Source organism: Arachis hypogaea, chromosome 19 (genome assembly GCF_003086295.3).
Source record: "Arachis hypogaea cultivar Tifrunner chromosome 19, arahy.Tifrunner.gnm2.J5K5, whole genome shotgun sequence".
Lineage (NCBI taxonomy): Eukaryota > Viridiplantae > Streptophyta > Magnoliopsida > Fabales > Fabaceae > Arachis > Arachis hypogaea.
The window spans coordinates 17,420,367-17,429,081 of NC_092054.1; positions in this window are offsets into that span (position 1 = coordinate 17,420,367).

Below are 8,715 nucleotides of genomic sequence, written 5' to 3' on the forward strand. Positions count from 1 at the left end.
TAGCAAGAGCTGCCCGAGTATCGTCATCCATTAAGTGTTTGTCCACAAACTCAGGAGCCTGGAATTCCTTATCCAAAACATGCTTGAAGGTCGAAGGGACAGAAACAATGGCATCATCTTGGCCGATATTCCTGGGCTGCTTCAAGGAAGGAGAGTTGGCAGGAGAATTCCCCTCTACAACGTGTATCTCAGGGCCTTGCCCATCCCTACTCCCTTCCACTCCCCGAGGCTGTGGCTGGTGACTTACGGTAGCAGAAGATGAAACCTTGTCCCCACCAACTGTAATATGATGTTGGGATGCCAACCTGCTCTTCATTTCGGCGATAGCGGCGAGCCCCCCAGCTATGTCAACTGGGAAAAAAAAAACAAAGGGTAACTCATGAGATAAAAAAGTCAAAAATAAAATGAAAACACAAAGCGTTGAAGGCTTACTAATCGCACTCCAGGAAACTTGCTCGTTTATAAGAATGTCCTTAAGAATTAGCGAACGCTCATTCCACAGCATCATTAATAAATTGATACTGAGGAGCTCGTCAGCATTTAGCTGGAAATTCGAATTTTTGGGGAAGAGAATTTATACTTCTAATAAAGATTAAATCTGTTGGAACTGTTCAAATTTAAGAAAAAAGGAGTGGTGCCCTCAACCCTCCATATCTTAAAAATTTTTTCTTTGAATCTATGGTAGGATTTCTCAAATAAAGTAAAAATTCTTCTGTTTGGGACACCTCGAAAAGAGATGAACCCGCAACCTTGTGATTTAAATGAAATTGTAAAGGTAAAAACGTAGAAAATGACCCTAAGTGTGGGTTTGATATCTAGGAACAAACACAGGAGCTCAGAACCTCGGATAATCACCCAAGTATTGGGGTAAAGCAGTGAAGGAGCACACCCAGTGTGAGTCAAAATGCTCACTTGGAAATTAGAAAAGGGAAAGTGAATCCCAATCCTGGAGAACAAAGTTTCATACATTCATAACCAATCTGGGATAGTATCGACATGCTCATTTATGTGGCACAGACGGTCCCCGGATCTCGGAACAGAAAAAAATGTACAAATTACTAATATCAGAATAAAAAATGATCTAAGCTTCTCGAAGATTATCAAGCTCTTCTTGCATGATAATGGACGGAGTAGTTTGAATCTCCTCGGATATCCAGGTGTAGATGTCCACCTCGAGTTCATTATTCATCCTCTGAATAGGAGCAGGTCGGGGTCTCAACAAATTCGCACCGCCATGCCCATGAGTCGCGATTACTTTTTTCCTAGCCATCACCTACAGGGGCACCACCACTACGTCACTACCACTACCAAAAAGCAAAAATCATAACACTACAAAATCTTAGCTAACCAAAAGATGCAAAACAAATCCAGGAAGCACAAATAGTGAGAGCAAGCAAAATCATCGATCATTTGGAAAAAAATCTCAAACAATGGTGCCCCAACTATATTTGGCCAAATCAAAAGGAATAATAAACTAAAGAAAAATGCGAGGGAAACTTCAAACAACAGCAAGCGACATCAACCAAACAAGAAGAATACAAAAAAATTCACATAAAAAAAGTACACGCAAGAGCACTAACCACAAAAAATGGGGTGAATGCTGATGGAAGGAGTATTGGCGACAAGAACCTCGATGGGAAATAAATGTAAACAAAGAAGAAGCGCACTGAGCCAAAGTGAAGAAACTATTTGTGTATAGAAAGGGAAGAGACTATTCGAGTGTGAGAGAGCTTTGGTAAAAGAGGAAAATGAAAGGTAAAGCAAAAATAAAAGACTATTTAATTTTAAACTAATATTATATTTATTACAGAGAGAAAATGGAACTGACGGTTCGTGGAACGAGAAAATTATAACCGTTTTTGAAATTAAAAAAAAAACTGTTTAGTTTCCTTCAATGAACCTCTCAAAATTCTTATATAACATAAGGCATGACTTCATAAACTCAGATGCCCCCGACCCAAGGATCCAGGTCCAAGAATCTGAGTTAGGGCACTGTTCCGGAAAAAAGAGAACGTAACTGATGAAGTGATTAAGGTTATAACTGACTTTAAGAGATAAGGGCAGATACTACAACGGCCATGTTATCCGATCCTATAACCGCCGAATCTCGACAATAATAAGCACTAAATACCGGAAAAATGGCAGTTTTAAAGGGAAAAGACTAAAAGAGAGAAGCAACCAACAGGTAAACACACGAGAAACTCGCTTTACTACCTAGCATACTACTTACTTTAACATTGGAGTGTCTTGTAGGTTGCCCTCCTAGTCTGGTTCTGTACTTGACGAAGTTGGGATCTCCTGTCTCCACCTCTTCAGATCGTAACCTTGCCTCGAGCACGAACACATAGATTTAAATTTTATTTAAAAATTTCTTATTAGTTAATAAATTATTACATGCACAAGTCGTAATTTAAATTCCATATACTTATTTAAGCAAATGAATACTAATCATTCGACCTAACTTAAATTAATTAGAGATGATACTTTTTTCTTATATTGATGTGAGATAGGGGTATTCAAGACTTAACTCGGCTTGAAATCTGGTTTAGATCTAAGATATATTCTGTCGGGTTTAAATTTGTCATTTATACATATTATTTTCGAATCGGATTCAGATTATACTTCGAATTACCTGACCCGATTTAAAGTTTTTTTTTATAATAAAAAAGCTGTATTTTAAAATAAAATTAATAATATTATTATATTTTTATACTTCAATTAATATTTTTTATTTTATATGACATTATTTTTATTTTAAAATAATTTATTTTAGTATATATATATATATATATATATTAATTTTACATCAAATCGATCTAATTTAACCCAGTTTATTTCGGATCACTTTTAGATTTGATCAAAATAGATCCGAAGCGTTTTTGTACCGAATCTTGGTCTAATTAATCCGATCCGACCTAGGCACCTAGCGTCCTAGCCTATGAACACTCTTAAGTCTTAATGTGAGGTGATACTTATTTTTTTTGTCATGATGTGAGGTGATACTTAGTTTTCGGCCACATCTAAGTAGTCAGTGTCCAAAGTCAACAAAGCCCAATCTATTTGAGAAAAACAAACGAAAGACCAGAAATAACCCTAAGTGGTACAAAAGCGGCTATTGTTGTGACTGAAGAACATGAAATCCTGTATAAATGATTTCAAAGCCTTTTAGTTTTGTGTTGGTGCATTAAATTTTTTTTTTTTGAGAAACTGTTAATGGCTTTCAACGCCAATTATGATTCTTTAGTATTTCGTTGTTTTGCACTAACGTTAGTGTCCAAGCAATCAAGCAGATAATAGCTAGATAAAGAAAATACAGATCCAAGAATTCTTAGTTAGTAGTATTTAATTTTATCTAATGCCTAAATTATAGAAAAAATTAGAGCTTGAGAATAGAAACATTTTTCAGTATTTATTTTTATGGAATTAACGATGGGGCAATATTAATATCAAGTTACTTTGAAAACACATTTGGGACACAAATATGAAAACACCCCCCTCCCCCAAGTTGGAAACAATGTTGATAATTATCCCAAACACCTGGGGGAAAAAAACACTTTAGCTTTACTTTAGAATAAATTATCATGTTTTATTATGAAAGATTTAATATAAGTTTTAACCATCATAATCATGAAAGATAAAAATTAATTCGATACTCATAAAAAATTGGGTAAGCTACAAAATTATCTAAAATACTTAATAAAATTAACCAACAGATCCGAATTACCCACTTTGATATTTTTTGTCCAACTAATCCAATTTTTATTTTTATTTTTTTATTGATATCAAGTTAATTTCGATTTTTCATAATTAAAATGAGTAGAAGTCAGTCACCAAAAAAAATGAGTAGAAGTCAAATTTTTAATAATTAAAAGGACAAACTACCAATATGGTATTTAAAAGATCATTTTACAAATAAAGAATACCAAAAGATCAAATACGAGAAACAAATAAACTCCAAAAAATTAAAAAATGTAACAAAAATAACCATATATATATATATATATATATATTCAAAAGAGCATTAGATGCCAATTTTGATGTATTTTTTTTAAGCATTATTAGAAAATAAAAAAAAAATTATTTTTAGAATTGGTGATTTTACACAAAGTAAATTTTTTTCTATTCCTTTCTTTTTTGATCGAAAATTAAAAAATAAAAATCATCTAAATGTCGTATTTATTCATATTCTTATAAAAAAAATTCATATCAAATACACAAATTATTTGTTAATAATAATTTGTCACGGATAAAAACATATGATTTTTTTTTTTATTTTTATCGCGTCTTTAAATCTTCTTCAAGAGCTTATTTATATATCTTTGAATTATTTTTATTAACAGTATAAAATTTTAAATATTATTATTAAATAATTATTTATTCCTAACCTTTTATAATCTTCGGCTGTCGTTTATCAATATGTTAGGTGACACTTAAATGTATGTATTGAGTATTAGATACTTCCAGGTTCAGATTCCACCGGTTGTTGAAAAAGTAGCTATTATTGGAGAAAGACAAGTTACCTTTTTGAATGAGATTTATATGTAACGAGAAATGGATACATAGACGTGTAGAATAGATATGTTTGAATAAGTAAACCCTATATGCTAGTATTTAAACAAATAAACTAATCAATTTCCTTATGCAGCGATAGGGACATGTTCATAAGTAAGAGGTGATTTAAGAATATATATATATTGCTTATTACAAATATCTCTCCATAGCTGGATTAATCAATCCTTCAAATCTCTATAACTTAAAAAATACTAAAGCTGTCAATATCAAAGAGACTCTTAAACCGAACCACACCCTTTTTAAAAAAAAAATAAACGCCCAAATCATTAATTTCAATAAGTTTTAGATTAGATATTTTATTCTTTAATAAATTTTTATTTTTTTAAAATTTTTAAAAATTATTCTCCTCAGACATATTGGACCCTTCATATTCCTTTCAATACATTCCTACTTCTTTTCTTCTTTATGATTAAAAAAATTGAAATTTAATCTTTCTTGGATTCATATTCTCTAATAAATAACGATATGAAAAATATTTAATTAGTAAAATTTATTATTTTTTATAATTATTTTTAACTATTAATTTATTTTTAATTTAATAATTCAATAATATATTTTTAATTTATACTTATAAATATTAATAAATAATTAATATTAAAAACAATAAATTCGGCTTATTTTTCTAACATTTTTCTAACATTTGTGTATGAAGGTTAGGAGATAATCGTATGACGAAATATAAGATACTATTGCTCATGAATTTTTTTCTAAAGATTTAGAAGCTACTTACATATGACCCATATTCCGTATTCCGACACCAAACTGAATTGAGACTGGATCTGAGGTTGCGTTAGTTAATTCACTGCAGGTAATCTATGTATCCCGGGCTTAGAGGCATTATTTGAGTGGAAAAAATTTGTTACCGATAAAAATTTACGTACAGTTATTTTTATTTAAAATTTATGATTAAAAATTATTAGATAATAATTTTGTTAAATTTATTAAATTATTTAACCGTTTTTAACTAATAACTTTGTATATACAAAGACAAAATTATATGTAAGTTTTCAACAAAATTATATGTAAGTTTTCATCATTTGGTATAGTCCCTTTGCTTTAATTTTTAACCAAATTGATAATTGAAACCTGTTTGTTTATCTTTCTATAGAATATTGTAATATGCAATTGAACTTGTTGATTAAATCGTTTGTATGTTAAAATTGAATTTGGATTTATTAAAATTAAATTAGATAGTTTATACAGTAAAAAAGTGAGAGGTTCATTTTTTTGGATTAATAATTATTATTGTAAATTCATCTTATAAATATTAATATGAATTTTACTACTTCGTTTAAAAAATGTACTGTACTTAGTTTTAAGAAATAGGGGTGTGCATGGTCCGATTCAGTTTGAAGACCCAACTCGGTCCCAAACACTTTAAGGACTAATTTGGTGTGATTTCACCGGATCTAGGGTCAGGTAAGGGTCTCAAAAATAGACCCGATCATTATTTTGGGTTGGGTTCGGGCCATAGTTCGGATCACTCGAACTCGGCCCGGTCATCATACACAATTAATATTTTGTGTTATTAGTGATGGATGATGGCTATTCTTATGTGGAATTTAAGTATTGTAAACCTTAATATTTTGTGTTATTAGTTATTATAAGACTATAAGTTAATGTTTTATGTTTAAAATGCATAAGATTTTAGACTAATGCATAATATTGTGTTATTTGTATTGATTTAAATATTTGGTGTTATTAGACAATATTAGTATTGATTATAGTTATGCTTTAATTTTAGAGAAGAGTTGGTTCTTGTTATATTTTTCTAAGTAAATTTTAGGGATAAGTACGATTTTGGTCCCTAACGTTGAGGGCCAAAATCGAAATCGTCCCTCTTCTAATTTTTGATTTAAAATCGTCCTTAACGTTTTTTTTCGTATTAAAATCGTCCTTTTAATTTTTTTTGGACAAAAATACCCTCACCACTACCAACATAATTACCTCCTTCACCACCACCACCACCAACTGCCACTCCACCACCATTATCAACATCATCATCACCATCATCATCATCATCATCAACACCCACTGCCACTCCACCATCATCAACACCATCATCAACGCCGCCTCCCCCTCCCCCTCCCCCTCCCCGCCTCCCCCACCCCCACCCCCACCCCGCGTCCCCTCCCCCTCACTGCCTCCCCCTTCCCCCCACCTCGTGTCCCCTGCCCCTCCCAGCCTCCCCCTTCCCCCCACCCAGCGTCCCCTCCCCCTCCCCGTCTACCCCTTTCCCCCACCCCGCGTCCCCTCCCCCTCCCCGTCTTCCCTTCCACCACCCCGCGTCCCCCACCCCCCACCTCCACCTCCACCTCCACCTCCACCTCCACCTCCACACAGAGAAACAGAAACAAAAAATCAACAAATTCAAGCACAAATTTAACAAAATCAAACAACACCAAACCAAGAAGCAGAAACAGAAAGCAAGAAAATAAAAAGCAAAAGCAGAAACAGAGGCGGCGAGGCAGAGGCGGCGAGGCAGACGTGGTGAGACAGACGCGGCGAGGCAGAGGTGGAGGCCAGGCAGAGGCAGAGGCGGCCAGGCAGAGGCAGAGGCGGCGAGGCGGCGAGGCAGAGGCGGCGAGGCAGAGGCGGCGAGGCAGAGGCGGCGAGGCAGAGGCGGCGAGGTGGTGACCCTGATTCTCGCGTTTCTCTCTCTGCTAGCCCTCGATGGCGACGGCTCTAAGGGAGGCGACAAGCAAGGACGGCGGTGGCTCCTCGGACGACGACGCACGCGACGGATTCAGCGGCGGTGGGAACAGCCGAGGCAACAGCGACAGCCGCCGTCCCCTTCCCCCCTTTCCCCTTTCCCCTTCCCTCTCCCCCCTCCGCCTCTCTCCTTCCCCCCACCTCCACCCCACGTCCTTTCCCCTTCCCCCAACCCCGAACCCCACGTCCTTTCCCCTTCCCCTCCAAGCTTCGCCGCCGGCGCCGTCCCCCTCCCCTCCCCCTCCCCCTCCCCTCCCCTCCCCCTTCGTATACCTTTTGCCTCCCCCCCACAAAATGCGTTTTCTTTTTTTTTTATATATTTTTTTTATTAAAATAAGGATAATTTCGGAATAAATTAAAAATTTTTATTAGAAAGGACGATTTTAAAATAAAATGCAACATTAAGGACGATTTTAAGTCGAAAATTACATCAGGGATGGTTTCGATTATGGCCCTCAACGTTAGGGACCAAAACAGTACTTATCCCTAAATTTTACTATGTCAAATAATGGTTGGAGTCTTGGAAATGTAGATATTTTCACATGCTAGCTTATAAGAAGGTATCAAGGTAATGTAATGTTAACGGTCCGGTTTTCACCCGATTTTTACCCGGTATAATTGTGGCCCGAAAGTGTATAGGTTTCATCGGGTCTAGGACCGAATTCAGGTCTAATAAATAGGCTCGGTATATATTTCGGGACGGATCTGGGTCACATCAAATCCGATTTTACCCGAACCATGCACACCTCTACTGAAAAATATTAGATACATGCATTATTCATTTCCTTTATTTTGAGACTCTTGATCACTATTCAAGGTTGAAAAGAAGTTCAAAATGTAAAACTAATACTTGATATTAAATTTCAAATAAATTAAACAAGATTGGTTTATTATAAGAAATTGTATTTGTATATATTAAGTTGTTGTCTCATTTTTATATACTTAATTTATAATAATTATTATATGTAGTCGTCAGTACTTTTTTACTTAATTATTTTATGTTTCATTACAATAATGGACACGAATTTAGAAAAGTTGGTCAAGCTAATTAATAACATCACCCTTTAAAAAATTAGGTCAAGCTAATTAATAACATCACTATTTAGAAAATTTAGGCCAAGCTAATTAATAACGTCACCCTTTAGAAAATTAGGTAAAGCTAATTGTATTAATTATTAAGTATCTTCAAGAAGGAATCTCTAATAAATATTAGGTTAAGTACGATTTTATTTTTTAAGGTATAGTTTGAAATTTTTTTTCGTCCTTAATCTTTTTTTGCAAACAAAATCGTCCTTAATATTTAACTTAGTTTTAAAATCGTCCTTCGAACTAAAATACCTTTCTCCTTCCTTACCAATTTCAAGTTTCTATTATTCTTTTTCTTCTTCTCCATCACAACAACAGCATCTCTTCTTCTTTTTCTTTTTTTTT